Genomic DNA, 18,468 nt, shown 5'->3' on the forward strand with positions numbered 1-18,468 from the left:
CGCAAATTCACTAAGATGCGGATGTTACTGAATGTTACCTATTGTGCCAGACTTACCTTCAGACCAGGCGAAGTGCAAGAGAGTAGATAGGAGTGCCTCAAAAAATAGTCAAATATCTTTCGAAGTCCCAAAAAATGCTGGAGACTTTTCACTTTTCAGGGTGATAGGCTGGAAAAATGGCGTAATTTTTTTTTTGGGGTAACCGACTTCCCCCCTACATTTCCTAACATATGGCACATAAATTATACACTGGGCTCATGTGTAGGGCAATATAACAACTTTATTTTATTGAGGTTTCCCGAGCTTGTGTAGTGTAATGTATTTGATGCAACATATACATCCATTGAACTTTAACTTCCCGTCGTATGCAAATTAGCCAACGCTAGCAAAAATTTGCTTCGCTGGGCGCAATAACGCTAGCACAACTTCGCCAGCAATTGGCACCCTTGACGCAACTTCGGATTTTAGTGAATTAGCGTTGTCCTACCGCCTGGCGAAGTGTTATGCTGTGAGCGAAGCCGTCGCTGGCAAATTTTCGGAGGTTAGTAAATTTGTCCCTTGGTCTCTACAATGCAGCTAAAGGGTGATATTGGGAGTTGTTGTCTTTTTTCTGCAACCATCTTGAATAAGTCACAAATGATGCTTTATTCCTGAATACCCTGTATTAAATACATTGCACATAAGATATTCATAATACAGAAATAGAATTAAAAAGAGAATTTGTGAAAATGAGTCAAGATTTGTGTGGGAAGCATGTTACAGGAGACTGAAGTGCCTTTTTGTACTGGACTGCTGTCTGTATCTCTCTCAGCTCTGCTGTCTGTCTGTCTGTCGTCCTGTTCTGCTCTCTGTATCTGTCTGTCTCTCTCAGCTGTTGTCTCTCTCTCTCTCAGCTCTGCTGTCTGTCTCTCTCTCTCAGCTCTGCTGTCTCTCTCTCTCTCTCAGCTCTGCTGTCTCTCTCTCTCAGCTCTGCTCTCTCTCTTTCTCAGCCCTGCTGTCTGTCTGTCTGTCTCTCTCTCTCTCTCAGCTCTGCTGTCTGTCTCCCCCAGCTCTGCAGCCTGTCTCTCTCCCAGCTCTGCTGTAGTGTGTACATCTCTCCTAGCTCTAGTGTCTCTCTCAGCTCAACTGCATATCTCTCCTAGCTGTGCTGTGTGTGCCTCTATCAGCTGTCCTGCCTCTATCTCTCTCTCCCAGCTGTGCTGGCTGTCCCTGTCAGCTGTCCGTCTCTCTGTTAGCTCTGTAGTGAGTGTCCCCGCTGTGCTGCATGTGTGTGTCTGTGTGTGTCTGTGCGTGGCGGCTGTGCAGTGTGCATGCAGGAAGGATCACTTCCGCCCGGCTGCAGGAACAAGAAGTCGGAGCATCTACCGCACATCAGAACGAGCTTATTGTCTGTGTCATGGGGAGCAGCAGATGAGCCACTGAAGCGCTCCTTAGTCGCTCGAGGAGGGACCGTCTGTACAGCCTGGCAGTGGAGAGCAGCGAGAGGGCACCGGCAAGGTAAGGAACCCCGTCACTCAGCATGACATTGGAGCCTGATCCCCTGAGCCGCAAGGGAGACAGCTCATCTTGTCGCTGCTAGGCGTGTGTACAGCATTATAGATGTGATGATGAATCACACAAGCAGCAGGTAGTAGGCGTTCATGCTGAATGCGTTACAATCGCAGTCCGTCCGTGCAGCATCAGCGCATAGACATCAGCTGGTGCGTGGAACCATGCAGATGGATGGGGGGTGCTTGCCTGTATCTGTGCCGAGTCAATGGCACATCACTATGGTATTGGTGTGATTGGTAGCTGCCGCTCTGCTTACTCCCCGTATGTTAATGAATGGTTCCTTCCAAGTCCTGTGGCTGTTACTAGGGAACGTAGCTCTAACATGTGGCTGAAGGGCAGTGTCAGGGCTGGGATTGGTGATGGAGCCGGGCTCTGAGCTTTATTATCACTTGCTCTTCATCTTTGGTTATATGAGCTGTATACTGATGCTTGTCGTTGTTCATCTATTCTCTGTGTGTAATGGATACAGTCTGCTCACCTCTCTGGGCCACACTATTCTGTCATTTCCTCATTTCCTTGTATGCTGCACAAGCAGCCAGCTATGCATATGCTAGTATTTAAACACAAGCGGCCTAAGGAATGTACTGGAGTCACAAGAAGGAATAGGAAATATCATGCAGCTGCTGTGTCGCAGGCCCATGCCACATGGCGACTTGTACCGCAAATTATAGCCATTGCCTTCTATTGATTTCAGTAAAGCAAGCCAGGTAGTCTTTTCATTGGTCCACAGTAGGGCTCAGGGAATTGTAGTTGAATGCATTGTTGAGGGCCACAGGTTGCCAAGCTCTACAGTTTAACTTCAGCATCCATGTAGTGATTTGCTGTGCATGGAAAAGTTGTAAAGAAAGACCTAATGATGATACCCACTGTGAGCAGCTGTATGGAAAACAAATGGATTGGCTCCGTTTTTTTTCCATTACAAAATTGAATGACGGAGCATTAAGAATAGAATATATAGTGGATAATGTACCCCCTACTGTAATTTATAAAGATATTATAAGTCACCGAGGAGTTATGTGACCATATAAAAGCACGAGGCTGCAGGCCGAGTGCTTTTATACAGGTCACATAACTCCGAGGTGACTTCTGATATCTTTATAAATTTATAGTAGGGGGTACATTATGCATTATAATCTACATTTTGTGGGGGGGTTGGAAGGGAGTGGTTGGCGTCAAAATTTTGGTCGCCGGCGTCAAACTTTGGTCGTCGGCGTCCGTTGCAGATGCGCAGCGTCAAATTCAGATGTGCTGCGTCAAATTCTGATGCGCTGCGTCAAAATTTGGTGGCCTGGGGGCCCCTGTTGTAAACGGCGCGTTCTGACGTCAGAACGCGCCGTTTATAAGGATATAATTTACAGTCTGGTCCCATAGGGAAATGACCAGACTGTAGATTATGAGCATATACTGTAACTGATTTATACAACAGTGGGAATGGGTATGGACATCATTATTAATAAATATAGTTTGGGCTGTCTGTGTTGTATATTACAACTCCCTGTTTTCCTCTGGAGCTTTGTACAGGTAGTTGCCCACTCTGGCAGTCATTTGACTTCTCTTTTGTTTGGACAACAGCAGAATACATAGGGGACCTGTTATCCAGAATGCTTGGGACTTCGTGGTTTTCCAAATAGGAGGTCTTTCCGTAATTTTGATCTGCATACCTTAAGTCTACTAAAAAAAATCATGTAAACATTAAATAAACCTAACAAGCTGGTTTTGTCTTCAATAATGATTCATTATATTTTAGTTGAGATAAAGTACAAAGTACTGTTTTATTATTACAGAGTAGAAGGCAATTGTTTTAATTATTTGATTAAAATGGAGTCTATGGGAGATGACCTTAATGTAATTCTGAGCTTTCTGAATAACAGGTAGTATACCTGACCTGTACATGTAACATAAAGGTGATGAGGTATATTATGATAGTATATGATAGTATATGATGAGGACCATATCAGTGCATTGATGTGCTCCTCTCCTACATTATGATCTGGGGGAAAAGACATTAACCCAGTAATCCCCAACCAGTGGCTTGTGAGCAACATGTTGGGTAGGCTGGGTAGACTGCCAGTCCACATAGGGGCTACCAAATGGCCAATCACAACACTTATTTGCACCACCCAGTAACATTTTTCATACTTGCATTGTTCCCCAATTCTTTTTACATTTGAATGTGTCTCACAGGAAAAAAAGGCTGGGGACCCCTGCCTTAACCTTTAGATCAAACAAAACACTTTACTGGTTGCTATGGGCTGCTACACCTGAATAAATTTTATACTTCTTATGTGCTGTCTTCTCAACAGGGACAATTCAGTTACCAGGGTTGGAATACCAGCAGGCCCAGATTTGTGGCGATGGGCCTAGGGCGGCAACATTTTAGGTTGGGCATGCCACTCAGCCGCCATCTAAGGTGCACTGGGGAACGGCAGTGCCGCAGAGCATGCGTTCTGGAGGGAGATGGGGTGTGTGTGCAGGCGCTAGGACCATGGGGCCTAGGGGCGCCCATGAAGGATGTCTACAGAAAATCTTCCGGTGGGCCCCAGTTTAGGACAACTCTCATGATCTCCCCAATCCCAGTACTAGAAGCTTTTCTCCTTGTCTTTTAAACTAAGCATGTATTTCTTAGTGAGACACAGCTTGTTGTGCTGTGAAGAGGTTAATGTGTGATGCTGAAAAGGTTACTGTAGGGATCCCTTTGTCTGCTGGGAGCTAACATTGTATTCTCAGGGTTACCAGTGCCATTAGTGTGTTGATGGGGACATGCTGAGGGAAGGAAACATAATACAGTGCCAGGCAGGTGTTTTCTGCTGAGCTTCCACACACTCCGTTTTATTAATTACCACATTAGTTTCATTAATTATCTTCAACATGAATCTACAGAATTTGATTAACACACCAAATCCTAGCAACATGCTTGTTCTTAACCTCAGCAACTGCTCATGATCTGCGGTTCCTTTCAGTTAAACTCTAAATGGGCAGATGTTTCTGTGGACAAAGCAGTACTGGTATGGAATCAGTTATCTGGAAACCCATTATCCAGAAAGATCCAAATTTTATCCAAATAATCCAAATTCTAAGAAATGATTTCCTTTTTCTCTGTAATAATAAAACAGTACCTTGTACTTGATCCAAACCAAAATATCTATCTATCTATCTATCTATCTATCTATCTATCTATCTATCTATCTATCTATCTATCTATCTATCTATCTATCTATCTATCTATCTATCTATCTAATCTATCTAATCTACAGTATCTATCTATCTTGTTTTGTCTCTTAAAAAGTCATTTATTTTATTTTAATTATGTTTTCTACCCTGAAAGCAAGAGCTAACCTTTTCTTAATTGGCTCAAAAATGTACTGTGTCCTTCCTCCTTCCAGCCATTGTGTCTGTGTAGCAAAAAGAAAAATAGGCAAGATCAATGGCCCTTTGCTAATCAGTAATAATTGCTTTAAAGCCTGCAAAGAAAAGTAGGTACTAAATCATATGCTTCTGTTAATTTTCTGATCTTCCACCATGTCTCTTGCATAAACAGATATTGTATGCTTGCTTTGATGGGTTTGTGTACATATATATTTTTATATGTGTGAGTAAATAATATGTAACTATACTTCTGACAGTTGGAGATCTAAGAAAACAAATCGGTTTTAGATCTCTTGCCTTTTTTTAAAATTGAGGTAGATCAATATTTGTTAAAATTATTTTTGGGCAAAATTTTAATGGCCAGAGTCCATTTGACCTTGTCGCTACAAAACTCCAGAACTACTAATGTAGCAAGTGTGTTATATTAATAATGTTTCTACTGAGATTGCTCTTGGCTAAGCTGTATAGACTCAAAACAAACATGGCAGTAATTATTTTGATTCAGACCTTTGCCATTGTTTGGAATATGAAAAAATATACTCTTTTTATAAATAATGTTTATTTATTGTTCAGGACACGTTAAAGAGTTAAGTGCCTGTGTGCACGAAACTCATAACGGATAAGGCTGTGTGTTTGTTCAGTCCTTGCCTGAAATGAAATCTGCAGTTCTTTTACTTTGCTTGTCATGGGATCTGTGAGTGCCTGGTGCTTTCTCCTTGGTTGAGTACCTCCACCTTGAGCTGTAGGTCTACGGCATGCGCACTCAGACCCCACGTTTAGATTGGTGAGATCATATACTTCGGTTAAGAACAGATTGGTGAGATCATATACAGTACTTTGGTTAAGAACCAGGAACTTTCTTTTTCAGTATCATGTTAAACAGAGTCTAGCTTTTTAAGTGCATGGAGTATTATTTTGCATTTACAGGTATGGGACCTGTTATCCAGAATGTTTAGGACGTGAGGTTTTCTGGATGACGGATCCTTTGGTAATTTGGATCTTCATTTGTAAATTTACTAGAAAATCATGTAAACATTAGATATACCCAATATGCTTATTTTGATTCCAATAGGTATCTTAGCTTGAATTGAGTACAAAGTACTGTTTTATTATTACAGTGAAAAATTAAACATTTTTAAAAAACTGACAATTAAGCAAAACTATCAGTGAAAAACCATCAACATGACCTGTAGGTAACTTTTCGCATTTCTCAAACAACCCAGCACAAAATTAATGGTATAGTTACAATCTTGCCATTGGGTCTGGTTGGGAGCTGACAGAGGAAAGCATGGCCTGTGGGGAGGGCAAATATATTGCATACCTCCCAACATTTTGGAAACAGAAAGAGGGACAAAATGTTTTTGACCATGCCCATTTTGTGGCCAAACCCCCTAATTACCATGCACATTTCTGTGGTTTTTATGGGTTATTACAGTTTTGCTAAAGAAGGCGAATTGCCCTTTAAACTGGGAGTCTAATTCTCTCAAGAGACCTGCTTATATCAGATTGTTACAAAAGTATCTAAATTTCTATTCTGGGTTCTCTGCCAAAAGCCAATTAAGTTAGAAACTGTGTATCTTTTTCTGGCTGTTCAGTGCAGGAGATCAAAGAGAAAGGCGGGACATTTCAGTAACAAACCCGGGACTGCGGATTGAGCTGTCAAAATCGGGACTGTTGGGAGGTAGGATATTGTACTTGTACTGTAATGTAATGTAAAAAAGAGAGTATTTATTTTGCACCAAATATTACACCACTAATATGCCCAAATCTTTAAAGGGTAAAGTCACTGTTAGGAGTTAAGGAGGAAGTGAGCCTTTTTTTATGAAAGGGGAAGTCTTTTTCCTGACTAATTGGAAAGGGTTGGCTGAGTATCTGCGAGAGCGAAGGAGTGCCGTTCTTTGCTTGATAGGAATCTGATCCCCAGTGATACTGCAGTGTGAGTTTATTGCGTGCTCATAGCAGCGAATAGTCTTTGCCTAGCAACTGCCACTGAATAAATAAAACAATGCTGCGCTGATTGGATTTTAGTACGGACAGAACAGAGAATGTGTTTAATAGTAAATGGAGAGACATATATAGCTGCTGATTGAGAATAGGGCCAGCACTCACCACTTTAATTCCTATGTAAAGTGACCAGGTGCACGTCAAATGGTGTCCACCAACTTCAATAATCCAAAAATCGTAGTAGACAGCGGCAGTCTTGAAGATTATTTAAAAAATCTTTTATTGTTACTTCATGGTTTTATCATCTGAACAAATGCAACAACGAAAGGGCCATGTGGCTTGAAACGTTGTTGCATTTGTTCAGATGATAAAGCCATGAAGTAACAATAAAGGCTTTTTTAAATAATCTTCAAGACTGGTGCTGTCTACTACGATTTTTGGATAGGGCCTAGCAGGCACAACTTAACCGACCAAGGCATAAAAATGGCATGCAAGCTTGGGGCCGGTATTACAAATTTACAAATATATTTGCTGGTAAATATGTAGATAACTGTGAGTTCTGCCCTCAATTACCGCTTCAGTTCCCAGCCCATCTTCTTCACGTCTGCCCCTGTATCTTCCTGCCCACCAAATTTACTCCCAATCCATGCCCAATGCCACTACACCTTATAAGATGACAGTTAATACTGTTATTAATGTGAAATGAGTTTGGATGAAAATGACAGTTTTATCATTTCTTCTTTTAAAATAACTGTTAAAGTAATGCTGGATTAGAGGAGACCTAAGCTAAAATATAGGGCAGAAATGTTGCACATTTCGGCTTCTGTACCAGCCAAGGCAAACACAGCCCTTTAGCAGGGAAGATCTGTGTCTCCAAATATGCCCCAGAAGCTCCTCATTTTCTTTTCTGCTGATTCGTTGCACATGCTCTGTGCTGCTGTCACTTACTGAGCTTAGGGACCAACTGACAATACACTGTATATACAAAATAGAAATGTCACTATATAAGGCTGATTAGTATGTAATACAAATAATTACTGCATGGCAACTCATAAACCAGTGCAACTAACATCAGAATTTGATAATCAGCTTTGTAGCATCAGCTTATATTACCGACCAACCTCATTTTCCGCTTGTAAATTTGCGATGATCCCCTAAGCTTAGCTTCTCAACAGCATCTCATCGCAGACACTTTCCAAGATGGTGACCACCTGTGATAAGTCTGAAGTCCTGGTTCATTGCTGCTATTGAGAAGCTGAAACTTTAGTCTGGTACAAGTTCAGTATGTAAAATATGGCATTTTTAACCATATTCATTTTTAGAGTTTAATTCTCCTTTAAATATGTTTGGCCATGTGTCATTTGCTTAGATCGCTTGAGCTTTGAATGTGCATAGTGCATTCCTCTTTGTATAGGTTGTGTCACACTAAATGAGTGTAGTCAGTATTTTTGAATGATGATTGAAAGAAATAAATTAAACAACAATGAGAAGTGTGGATGGAAGGATCGGAAGGGTGAAGACAAAAAGAGGGGCATGGTGGAAAACAATCTGTTCCTGACTTCTTTGTATTTTAATGGTAATTTGGGACTAAAATCCCAACTGCCATCTGCTGATTCCTTAGTAGAGATTGCAAGTATTCATGGTCTGTTTTAGTAGTGACAGGCCTTCCGGAACATCAGCTGCATGTCCAGTATTTAATATAATATATCAAAGTGTTTATAATTGGCACGTTTAATGAAGCATTACCATGCAATATTTAGGCAATCTCTAACTGTGTCCACATTCTGTCATAATCCTGGGCACTTCCTCTTAGTTTTTTTTTACTTTTGAACATTGCAAGCAGTGTAACCATTGTTAAGTAACAGGAACTAATAACAGCAGAGTTGCTTTACTTCCTCTTAAATAAAAGAGAAATGTGTATTTTTTAACTTCAGTCGTTGCTTCAGTACACCTATTTTTTAGTTGTATACTACTCTACCATAAGGCTAGGGCCATATGATTGTCTAAGTTTGCCATTGTGCCAGTATCTGATATAGCTTGCTCTGCTTATCTCCTTTGCTGGGGATGGCAGGGAGTTGATTTACTGCAGCACTGAGAATACTTATTTGAATGATGTACAGCGTGGCTGGTTTTGTGCATATGGATGCAGCATATTCCAACAAACCAGAGAGTGTCACTTGGGAAACATGTTCCGCAGCATTCCTCAACGAGCATGTCGCATGTTGTTAATTATTTAATTTAAATTAGTTCTCTATTTTTAATCTATCAAAAATTTGTAATTCTTTTAAAGATATGAAAGGTTTAACTCCAGCTTTCCTGGCATCAATACGCTTCTCCTCTGCACACCCATTGCAATTATTTGTGAGCAGGCCCTGTGTGAGTCTCTGTGCTGAAGTGACTTTCGGTTAGGGGTTCATTGGGTGAGAAGGTATTGAGTCAGGAGACGCCAATGGAAATATGTTTGCATCACAGGAATTTTCACTCCTTTTTGGCCTTTTTGGTCACTGAATGAAAATGATGATAGTGAAAGCTGCTAAGATAGGCAGCTATTTCTCTTTATGGGCTCAGTTACTAAAGAGTGAATTCTGTATTTTGTTGAAAATTAGCCAAAATGACAATATACAGTGAATTCATCAATATACTACAAGACGAAGACAATTCACTAGCGAAAAACCTTAGCGATATAGAACTTTCAAGCTGCTTCGCCAGGCATATTTTCGCTCAGCCAAACAATCAATTCATAAATTTATCAAAGTGTAAACTTTCCAATATGTTTCCCTTTTCGTCCAAAGTCTTCTTTGCCTGGTTTTATCTGTTTGGGGCTTTATAAATGAGGCATCTGCTGTTTGCACTAGATTTCCATAGATCAGTAGGTAACATGTATTGGTCAAAGCGAATATCTGAGTGGTCAGTGTGAGGTATTAGTCTTGGTGCAGACTTTATGAATTCCATTAGTACCACCTTACCACATACTATAACAACCCAGAAAATCTGGATTTTTTTTGTTAAATCACACAGGTTTGGCAGAGAGGATGTCAGATCCCTAGTTCATAGTGTATAACTGTTTAACTTATATCGAACAATAGACTTTAATGTGAAAATACAGTAGCAGAGGTAGTGGTTGATTTAGTATCTGAATAGTACTTTTAGAGAAGTCAAGTCAAACCATGAATTTCCTGTAGACAACAGTTATAGCAAAACTGTGTAACCTTCACTCACACAATTATTAACCCGTGAAAAGTGTCAGTAAACAGTGTCTGAAAATAAGTGAAAAATTACCCAGAAAAAGGTATCTGTGTTTTGTAGCTTCAGTGATCATGCACTAACATTTTCAACAACATTCACTTTCATTATATAGACATGGGATTTTTTATTTGGGATGCTTGGGAACTGGAGGATTTGGTAAATGGTTTTTCTTTATCAATAATTTGGATCACCGTGCTTTAAGTCTACTAAAAGATAATGTTCAGCATCCTGAAAAATAACAAAAAATTCTGTACCGTTTCTGAAATAATCAAGTTTATCTTCACTATCCCTCTCTCAGCATCTTTTTCTCTTCATTCTGTCTTCATGCATGAGTTGGGTGTCAGATATTTATTGACAGTTAGATCCAATATATCTTATAGGGGGGCTCCTTATGCCTTGAAGATGTATTAGAGCTCACTCTATTAAAATCACCAGACATCATGTCTCTCTACATGCAGGATTTGTGCAAAAGACAGTAGTTTTGTTTGTACTGGAACCAGTTATTTGAGTGAGCTGTAATTCATCTGCTAGGAAAGGAAGCCCTCGTATAAGATATATTGGATCTAACTGTCAATGATTATCTGACACCTAACTCCTGCAAGAAGACAGAATGAAGAGAAACAGATGATCAGAGAGGGATAGTGAAGATAAACATGATTATTCAGAAACTATGCAGAATATTTGATCGATTGTATTTAGAAAGTTTCTTATTTCAGTATGATGAGGCTTGCATTAAATTTAAATTTTCGTGATAGTTCCCCTTTAAGATTAGATGGTTTTGTTTTATTGTTCAAGGAAAATGTCTCTCATGTGTCTATTTCTTGTTGGAGAAGTGTGAGTTTGTCCAATTCATTGTCAGTCGATGGCCTCTCACATGCCAACACATGCAATATGGGTTTTCTGTTTTGGCCAGTAAGCTTTAGTAAGAAAGGTTTATCTTGTGACATTGGCTGTATAACGTATAAGGTGGTTCAAGACCTTATAGGGGATGGTATAAAATCTCATAGATTTTTGTTTTTTATCGTTGGCAACTATGACAAAATATCATGCAATTTATCCACAAAAAAGGTACCCCAGGTCTGTGCATATGGCAATCTTAACAGGCAAACACTATGCTAGTTGGTCATTGCTCATTTATGCTATATTTTTGCTTAAGCATACAGTATTTGTAAATCTTCCCATAAACTGATGGGAACTGAAAGTTATTCATTTCTATATATTTATATTTATTTATTTAATTGAGGAAGTAGGTTGTATTGTGTAAGACACAGCAATAATTGTGCAGTGCAGGAAAAACTACTTTACCCTATATAGTAAAAAAACAGAAATAAAATACCATCTTGTAACAGCTAATCTGCTCCCTACTGTGAAACATAAGGATATTAAAAGTCAACAAGGAGGCACAAAGCCACGGTCCTGAGTGCTTTTCCAAGAGAGTGTATAATGATCTACAATACCCCTTTTTATGCACCCTTTCTACACTCCTACTGAGAAGCACAATCTATCCATCAATAATGGATACTTTTTGGATGTTATGGCCTTCACCGACCAAGCACCAATAATGCATGCCAACAGTTGACTGCATAAACATCTCATCTCTACCCATCCTCATGCCACCAATTAGGAAGCTAGAGTACACATGCTAACATTGGTGGGCAGACTAAAAACAATAGGTGCTGTGGACCTCATACGGAGACACCCCTAATGCATCCAGCAGAGTAATTTAGCACAGTCACGAGTTGAGACATGAATGTGCCCCTGTCACAGTTCAGAGGGCACTGGTAATAGGGAAAAATATATATGGCGCTTGGTGAGTTGTTTATCTGCTCATGTCACAGAGGGAAAGTCCAAGTCACCATATAGAAGATTGTATTTTTGTTTACAGTAGTTCTTTAATACGGTAAATTGAAAGCACACATTTTCTGGTGCTTGTGAGCCCCTCGTAATCCTTTAATCTCTGTTACAGAGCAAACAGATTTTTTTTCATTTGGAATTATAATGATGTATTTGCAGAAGTGTTTATGTAAAATTCTATTTTTATTACAAAGCAAGCTTTCCGGCAGAGACAGTAACCGATATTTAGCAAAGCCTGCTTTGGCAAATGGCAATAACATTTGACATGTGAATAACAGTACAGATACTTGCACTTTTATAAAACAAAGGTCATAGAATTTTTTAAAAAAAAAGCTAGTTAGCACATGTGTTATTTGGGGTTTAGGATTTCTATTTGAAAACTGAGGTGTTGCGATACAAAACACACCAATGTTACAAATCTGTCCATTTGATGATTCAAATTGTAAATAGTGGGTTTTGCATACATTTGTTTATACTGAATGTATTAATCCCAACAGTGCAACACTGTAGAATTGTCAGTAGAGAAGCTGGGCAGGAGTGTTCCAGTTGCTGAGCCCCTCATTTCCCTCAAATTGTGTTTCTAAACTAAGGTCTGTTGGGCTTAATAAAGTCATTAGCACATAGATAGGAATCCGGCTACAGGATCGTGTACAGAGGGTGGTTGTTAATGGTACTTTCTCTACTTGGAGTAAGGTTCTTAGTGGGGTCCCTCAGGGCTTGTTATTGGGTCCACTTTTATTTAACTTGGTCATTAATGACTTAGGGGAGGGTATTGTAAGTAATGTATCAGTGTTTGCAGATGACACAAAACTATCCAGCCCAATTAATTCCATCCAGGATGTGGCACCCTTGCAACAGGATCTTGACAAACTGGCAATCTGGGCAGCTAAGTGGCAAATGAGATTCAATGTTGATAAATGTAAAGTCATGCACCTGGGATGTAAAAATATCCAAGCCACTTATACCCTTAATGGGAGTGTACTAGGCAAATCCATTATGGAAAAGGACCTTCGAGTCCTTGTAGATGATAAACTTGGCTGTAGCAAGCAATGCCAGTCAGCAGCATCAAGGGCAAATAAGGTCTTGAGCTGTATTTAAAGGGGCATTGATTCACGGCAGGAAGGGGTCATTCTTCCACTGTATAGAGCACTGGTAAGGCCCCATCTAGGATATGCCATGCAGTTTTGATCTCCAGTGCTCAAACAGGACATCATTGTATTAGAGAGGGTACAGAGAAGGGCAACTAAGCTGGTAAAAGGTATGGAAAATCTTGGATATGAGGAAAGACTGGCCAAAGTTGGGGTTGTTCCGGCTGGAGAAGAGGTGCTTAAGAGGTGATATGATAACTATGTATAGATATATAAGGGGATCGTATATTAATCTCCCTAATGCTTTATTTACCAGTAGGTCTTTCCATCTGACACAAGGTCACCCATTCTGATTAGAAGAAAAGATGTTCCGGCTAAATATTCTTATAGTGAGAGCTGTGAAGATGTGGAATTCTCTCCCTGCATCAGTCGTACACCTGATACATAAGATAGCTTTCAAAAGACACTTTTGGGTAGAATCCTGCACAGGTCCAATTCCTGAAACTTGGAAACCTGCATTTTTACTCCATGTGTACCATACTCCACTTGCCCTATGCTACCTGTGTGTTCCATACTCTGCCTGCCCTTTGCTCCCTGTGTGCCAGACTCTGCTTGCCCTTTGCTCCCTGTGTGTGCCATGCTCTTCCTGCCCTACGCCACCCATGTGTGCCATACTGTGCCTGCCCTATGCTGTGTGCCATACTCTTCCTGCTCTATGCTCCCTGTATGTACCATACCCTGCCGGCCCTATGCTCCCTGTGTGTGCCATACTCTGCCTGCCCTATGCTCCCTGTATGTGCCATACTTTGCCTGTTCTATGCGCCCTGTGTGTGTCATACTCTGCCTGCCATATGCTCCCTGTGTGTGCCATGCTCTGACTGCACTACTCTGCCTGTGTGTGCCATACTGTGCCTGCCATATGCTCCCTTTGTGTGCCATACTCTGCCTGCCCTATGCTGTGTGTGCAATACGCTGCCTGCCCTATGATCCCTGTGTGTGCCATACTTTGCCTGTCCTATGCTCCCTTTGTATGCCATACTCTGCCTGCCACATGCTCCCTGTGTGTGCCATGTTCTGCCTGCCCTACTCCGCCTGTGTGTGCCATGCTCTGCCTGCTCTACTCCGCCTGTGTGTGCCATACTGTGCCTGTCCTATGCTCCTTGTGTGTGCCATACTCTGCCTGCCCTATGCTCCCTGTGTGCCATACTCTGCTTGCCATATGCTCCCTGTGTGCGCCACGCTCTGGCTGCCCTACTCTGCCTGTGTGCCATACTGTGCCTGCCCTAAGCTCCCTGTGTGGCATACTATGCCTGCCCTATGCTCCCTTTGTGTGCCATATGCTACCTGTGATATGTGAGGCTGGTAAGGTTCGTTCTGGGGGTTTCTTAGCATTTGGAAATTGTTGTTAGGGGCCCCTTAGGTGTTTAAACATGTGCAGAGGGCTGCTGTGTTATCCACAGGGGAGCAAAAGGAGTATGGATTTGAGGGTATGTTTTAATATGACTTATATTTTTCACATATTAGTGATGAGTGATATCCCTGCAGTAAGCACAAACCATTTGTTTTTTTGGTGTGCTACCACCATTAATGTGGACATGGTCTTAACATTTCTTTTTTCCCCCTCTTAGGGGCTTCAGATTTGCCTTCCTCTGGATCAACTAGCAGTTAGGCAGGTTAAAAAAAGTTAAAAGGTTGAACTTGATGGACGTGTGTCTTTTTTCAAACTAACTTACTATGTTAGTCCAGTCCAACACTTAAAAATGAGCAAAACAGAAGAGAATGGTGGAGAGAAATAGGTGGGCAAAAAGTGGAATACAAAATAATTTAATAAAAAAACAATTCTTCCACTGAAACAAATAGATCACTATGGCTATGAACAGACATGTAGGTACAGGATTCTGGCCCTGTTTTTTCTTAATTTGGGGAATATGCATCAATAATACAATCACTGGCTAAAGCTAAAATGAAAATGTGTAGCCAGACACTTTTTATGAGCTGTCCGATATTAGTATTACACTTTTGGGTAGAATCCTGCACAGGTCCAATTCCTGAAACTTGGAAACCTGCATTTTTACTCCATGTGTACCATACTCCACTTGCCCTATGCTACCTGTGTGTGCCATACTCTGCCTGCCCTTTGCTCCCTGTGTGCCAGACTCTGCTTGCCCTTTGCTCCCTGTGTGTGCCATGCTCTTCCTGCCCTACGCCACCCATGTGTGCCATACTGTGCCTGCCCTATGCTGTGTGCCATACTCTTCCTGCTCTATGCTCCCTGTATGTACCATACTCTGCCAGCCCTATGCTCCCTGTGTGTGCCATACTTTGCCTGTTCTATGCGCCCTGTGTGTGTCATACTCTGCCTGCCATATGCTCCCTGTGTGTGCCATGCTCTGGCTGCACTACTCTGCCTGTGTGTGCCATACTGTGCCTGCCATATGCTCCCTTTGTGTGCCATACTCTGCCTGCCCTATGCTGTGTGTGCAATACGCTGCCTGCCCTATGATCCCTGTGTGTGCCATACTTTGCCTGTCCTATGCTCCCTTTGTATGCAATACTCTGCCTGCCACATGCTCCCTGTGTGTGCCATGTTCTGCCTGCCCTACTCCGCCTGTGTGTGCCATACTGTGCCTGTCCTATGCTCCTTGTGTGTGCCATACTCTGCCTGCCCTATGCTCCCTGTATGTGCCATACTTTGCCTGTTCTATGCGCCCTTTGTGTGTCATACTCTGCCTGCCATATGCTCCCTGTGTGTGCCATGCTCTGACTGCACTACTCTGCCTGTGTGTGCCATACTGTGCCTGCCATATGCTCCCTTTGTGTGCCATACTCTGCCTGCCCTATGCTGTGTGTGCAATACGCTGCCTGCCCTATGATCCCTGTGTGTGCCATACTTTGCCTGTCCTATGCTCCCTTTGTATGCCATACTCTGCCTGCCACATGCTCCCTGTGTGTGCCATGTTCTGCCTGCCCTACTCCGCCTGTGTGTGCGATGCTCTGCCTGCCCTACTCCGCCTGTGTGTGCCATACTGTGCCTGTCCTATGCTCCTTGTGTGTGCCATACTCTGCCTGCCCTATGCTCCCTGTGTGCCATACTCTGCTTGCCATATGCTCCCTGTGTGCGCCACGCTCTGGCTGCCCTACTCTGCCTGTGTGCCATACTGTGCCTGCCCTAAGCTCCCTGTGTGGCATACTATGCCTGCCCTATGCTCCCTTTGTGTGCCATATGCTACCTGTTATATGTGAGGCTGGTAAGGTTCGTTCTGGGGGTTTCTTAGCATTTGGAAATTGTTGTTAGGGGCCCCTAAGGTGTTTAAACATGTGCAGAGGGCTGCTGTGTTATCCACAGGGGAGCAAAAGGAGTATGGATTTGAGGGTATGTTTTAATATGACTTATATTTTTCACATATTAGTGATGAGTGATATCCCTGCAGTAAGCACAAACCATTTGTTTTTTTGGTGTGCTACCACCATTAATGTGGACATGGTCTTAACATTTCTTTTTTCCCCCTCTTAGGGGCTTCAGATTTGCCTTCCTCTGGATCAACTAGCAGTTAGGCAGGTTAAAAAAAGTTAAAAGGTTGAACTTGATGGACGTGTGTCTTTTTTCAAACTAACTTACTATGTTAGTCCAGTCCAACACTTAAAAATTAGCAAAACAGAAGAGAATGGTGGAGAGAAATAGGTGGGCAAAAAGTGGAATACAAAATAATTTAATAAAAAAACAATTCTTCCACTGAAACAAATAGATCACTATGGCTATGAACAGACATGTAGGTACAGGATTCTGGCCCTGTTTTTTCTTAATTTGGGGAATATGCATCAATAATACAATCACTGGCTAAAGCTAAAATGAAAATGTGTAGCCAGACACTTTTTATGAACTGTCCGATATTAGTATTACACTTTTGGGTAGAATCCTGCACAGGTCCAATTCCTGAAACTTGGAAACCTGCATTTTTACTCCGTGTACCATACTCCACTTGCCCTATGCTACCTGTGTGTGCCATACTCTGCCTGCCCTTTGCTCCCTGTGTGCCAGACTCTGCTTGCCCTTTGCTCCCTGTGTGTGCCATGCTCTTCCTGCCCTACGCCACCCATGTGTGCCATACTGTGCCTGCCCTATGCTGTGTGCCATACTCTTCCTGCTCTATGCTCCCTGTATGTACCATACCCTGCCGGCCCTATGCTCCCTGTGTGTGCCATACTCTGCCTGCCCTATGCTCCCTGTATGTGCCATACTTTGCCTGTTCTATGCGCCCTGTGTGTGTCATACTCTGCCTGCCATATGCTCCCTGTGTGTGCCATGCTCTTACTGCACTACTCTGCCTGTGTGTGCCATACTGTGCCTGCCATATGCTCCCTTTGTGTGCCATACTCTGCCTGCCCTATGCTGTGTGTGCAATACGCTGCCTGCCCTATGATCCCTGTGTGTGCCATACTTTGCCTGTCCTATGCTCCCTTTGTATGCCATACTCTGCCTGCCACATGCTCCCTGTGTGTGCCATGTTCTGCCTGCCCTACTCCGCCTGTGTGTGCCATGCTCTGCCTGCCCTACTCCGCCTGTGTGTGCCATACTGTGCCTGTCCTATGCTCCTTGTGTGTGCCATACTCTGCCTGCCCTATGCTCCCTGTGTGCCATACTCTGCTTGCCATATGCTCCCTGTGTGCGCCACGCTCTGGCTGCCCTACTCTGCCTGTGTGCCATACTGTGCCTGCCCTAAGCTCCCTGTGTGGCATACTATGCCTGCCCTATGCTCCCTTTGTGTGCCATGTGCTACCTGTGATATGTGAGGCTGGTAAGGTTCGTTCTGGGCGTTTCTTAGCATTTGGAAATTGTTGTTAGGGGCCCCTAAGGTGTTTAAACATGTGCAGAGGGCTGCTGTGTTATCCACAGGGGAGCAAAAGGCGTATGGATTTGAGGGTATGTTTTAATATGACTTATATTTTTCACATATTAGTGATGAGTGATATCCCTGCAGTAAGCACAAACCATTTGTTTTTTTGGTGTGCTACCACCATTAATGTGGACATGGTCTTAACATTTCTTTTGATAACATGGGTGTAGTTTAAAGTGGGTGTGGTTTAAAAATAGGAAGTGGCCAACAGTGGTTTCTATTATTGGCCCTCCACCATGTCGATCAGAATTATATATATATATATATATATATATGTGCAGAACTCCCAGGCTCATGTAACCCTGTATATTTGTATAGGCATTACAATTACATACATGGCTTCTTATTTCCTTGTGTTTAATATGCACTATAGAATGGTGAAGCCACTGTATAATCTCAGCTATGTCTCCAAACTGTTTCCTGTACTGGCCCCTCAGGCACAGAAAGGTTTAATAGGATCAAAATAGGCAGCGTGACAGCCTGATGTATAGCTTTGTTATGAGAGCTTGCCCACTATTCTGCAC

At 42.2% G+C, this 18,468-nt stretch overlaps 1 protein-coding gene across 1 annotated transcript in view; it reads left to right on the forward strand.

The window, feature by feature from the left end:
• Positions 1–1,138: 1,138 nt before the first annotated feature.
• Positions 1,139–18,468, forward strand: part of pak3.S (p21 protein (Cdc42/Rac)-activated kinase 3 S homeolog) — a 128,766-nt gene continuing 111,436 nt past the window's right edge. Inside the window, exon 1 of the mRNA XM_041575246.1 lies at positions 1,139–1,497. The gene's annotated coding sequence lies outside the window, so the exon portion shown is untranslated. The remainder of the gene's footprint in view (positions 1,498–18,468) is intronic.

This window comes from Xenopus laevis, chromosome 8S (genome assembly GCF_017654675.1).
Source record: "Xenopus laevis strain J_2021 chromosome 8S, Xenopus_laevis_v10.1, whole genome shotgun sequence".
Classification (NCBI taxonomy): Eukaryota; Metazoa; Chordata; class Amphibia; order Anura; family Pipidae; genus Xenopus; species Xenopus laevis.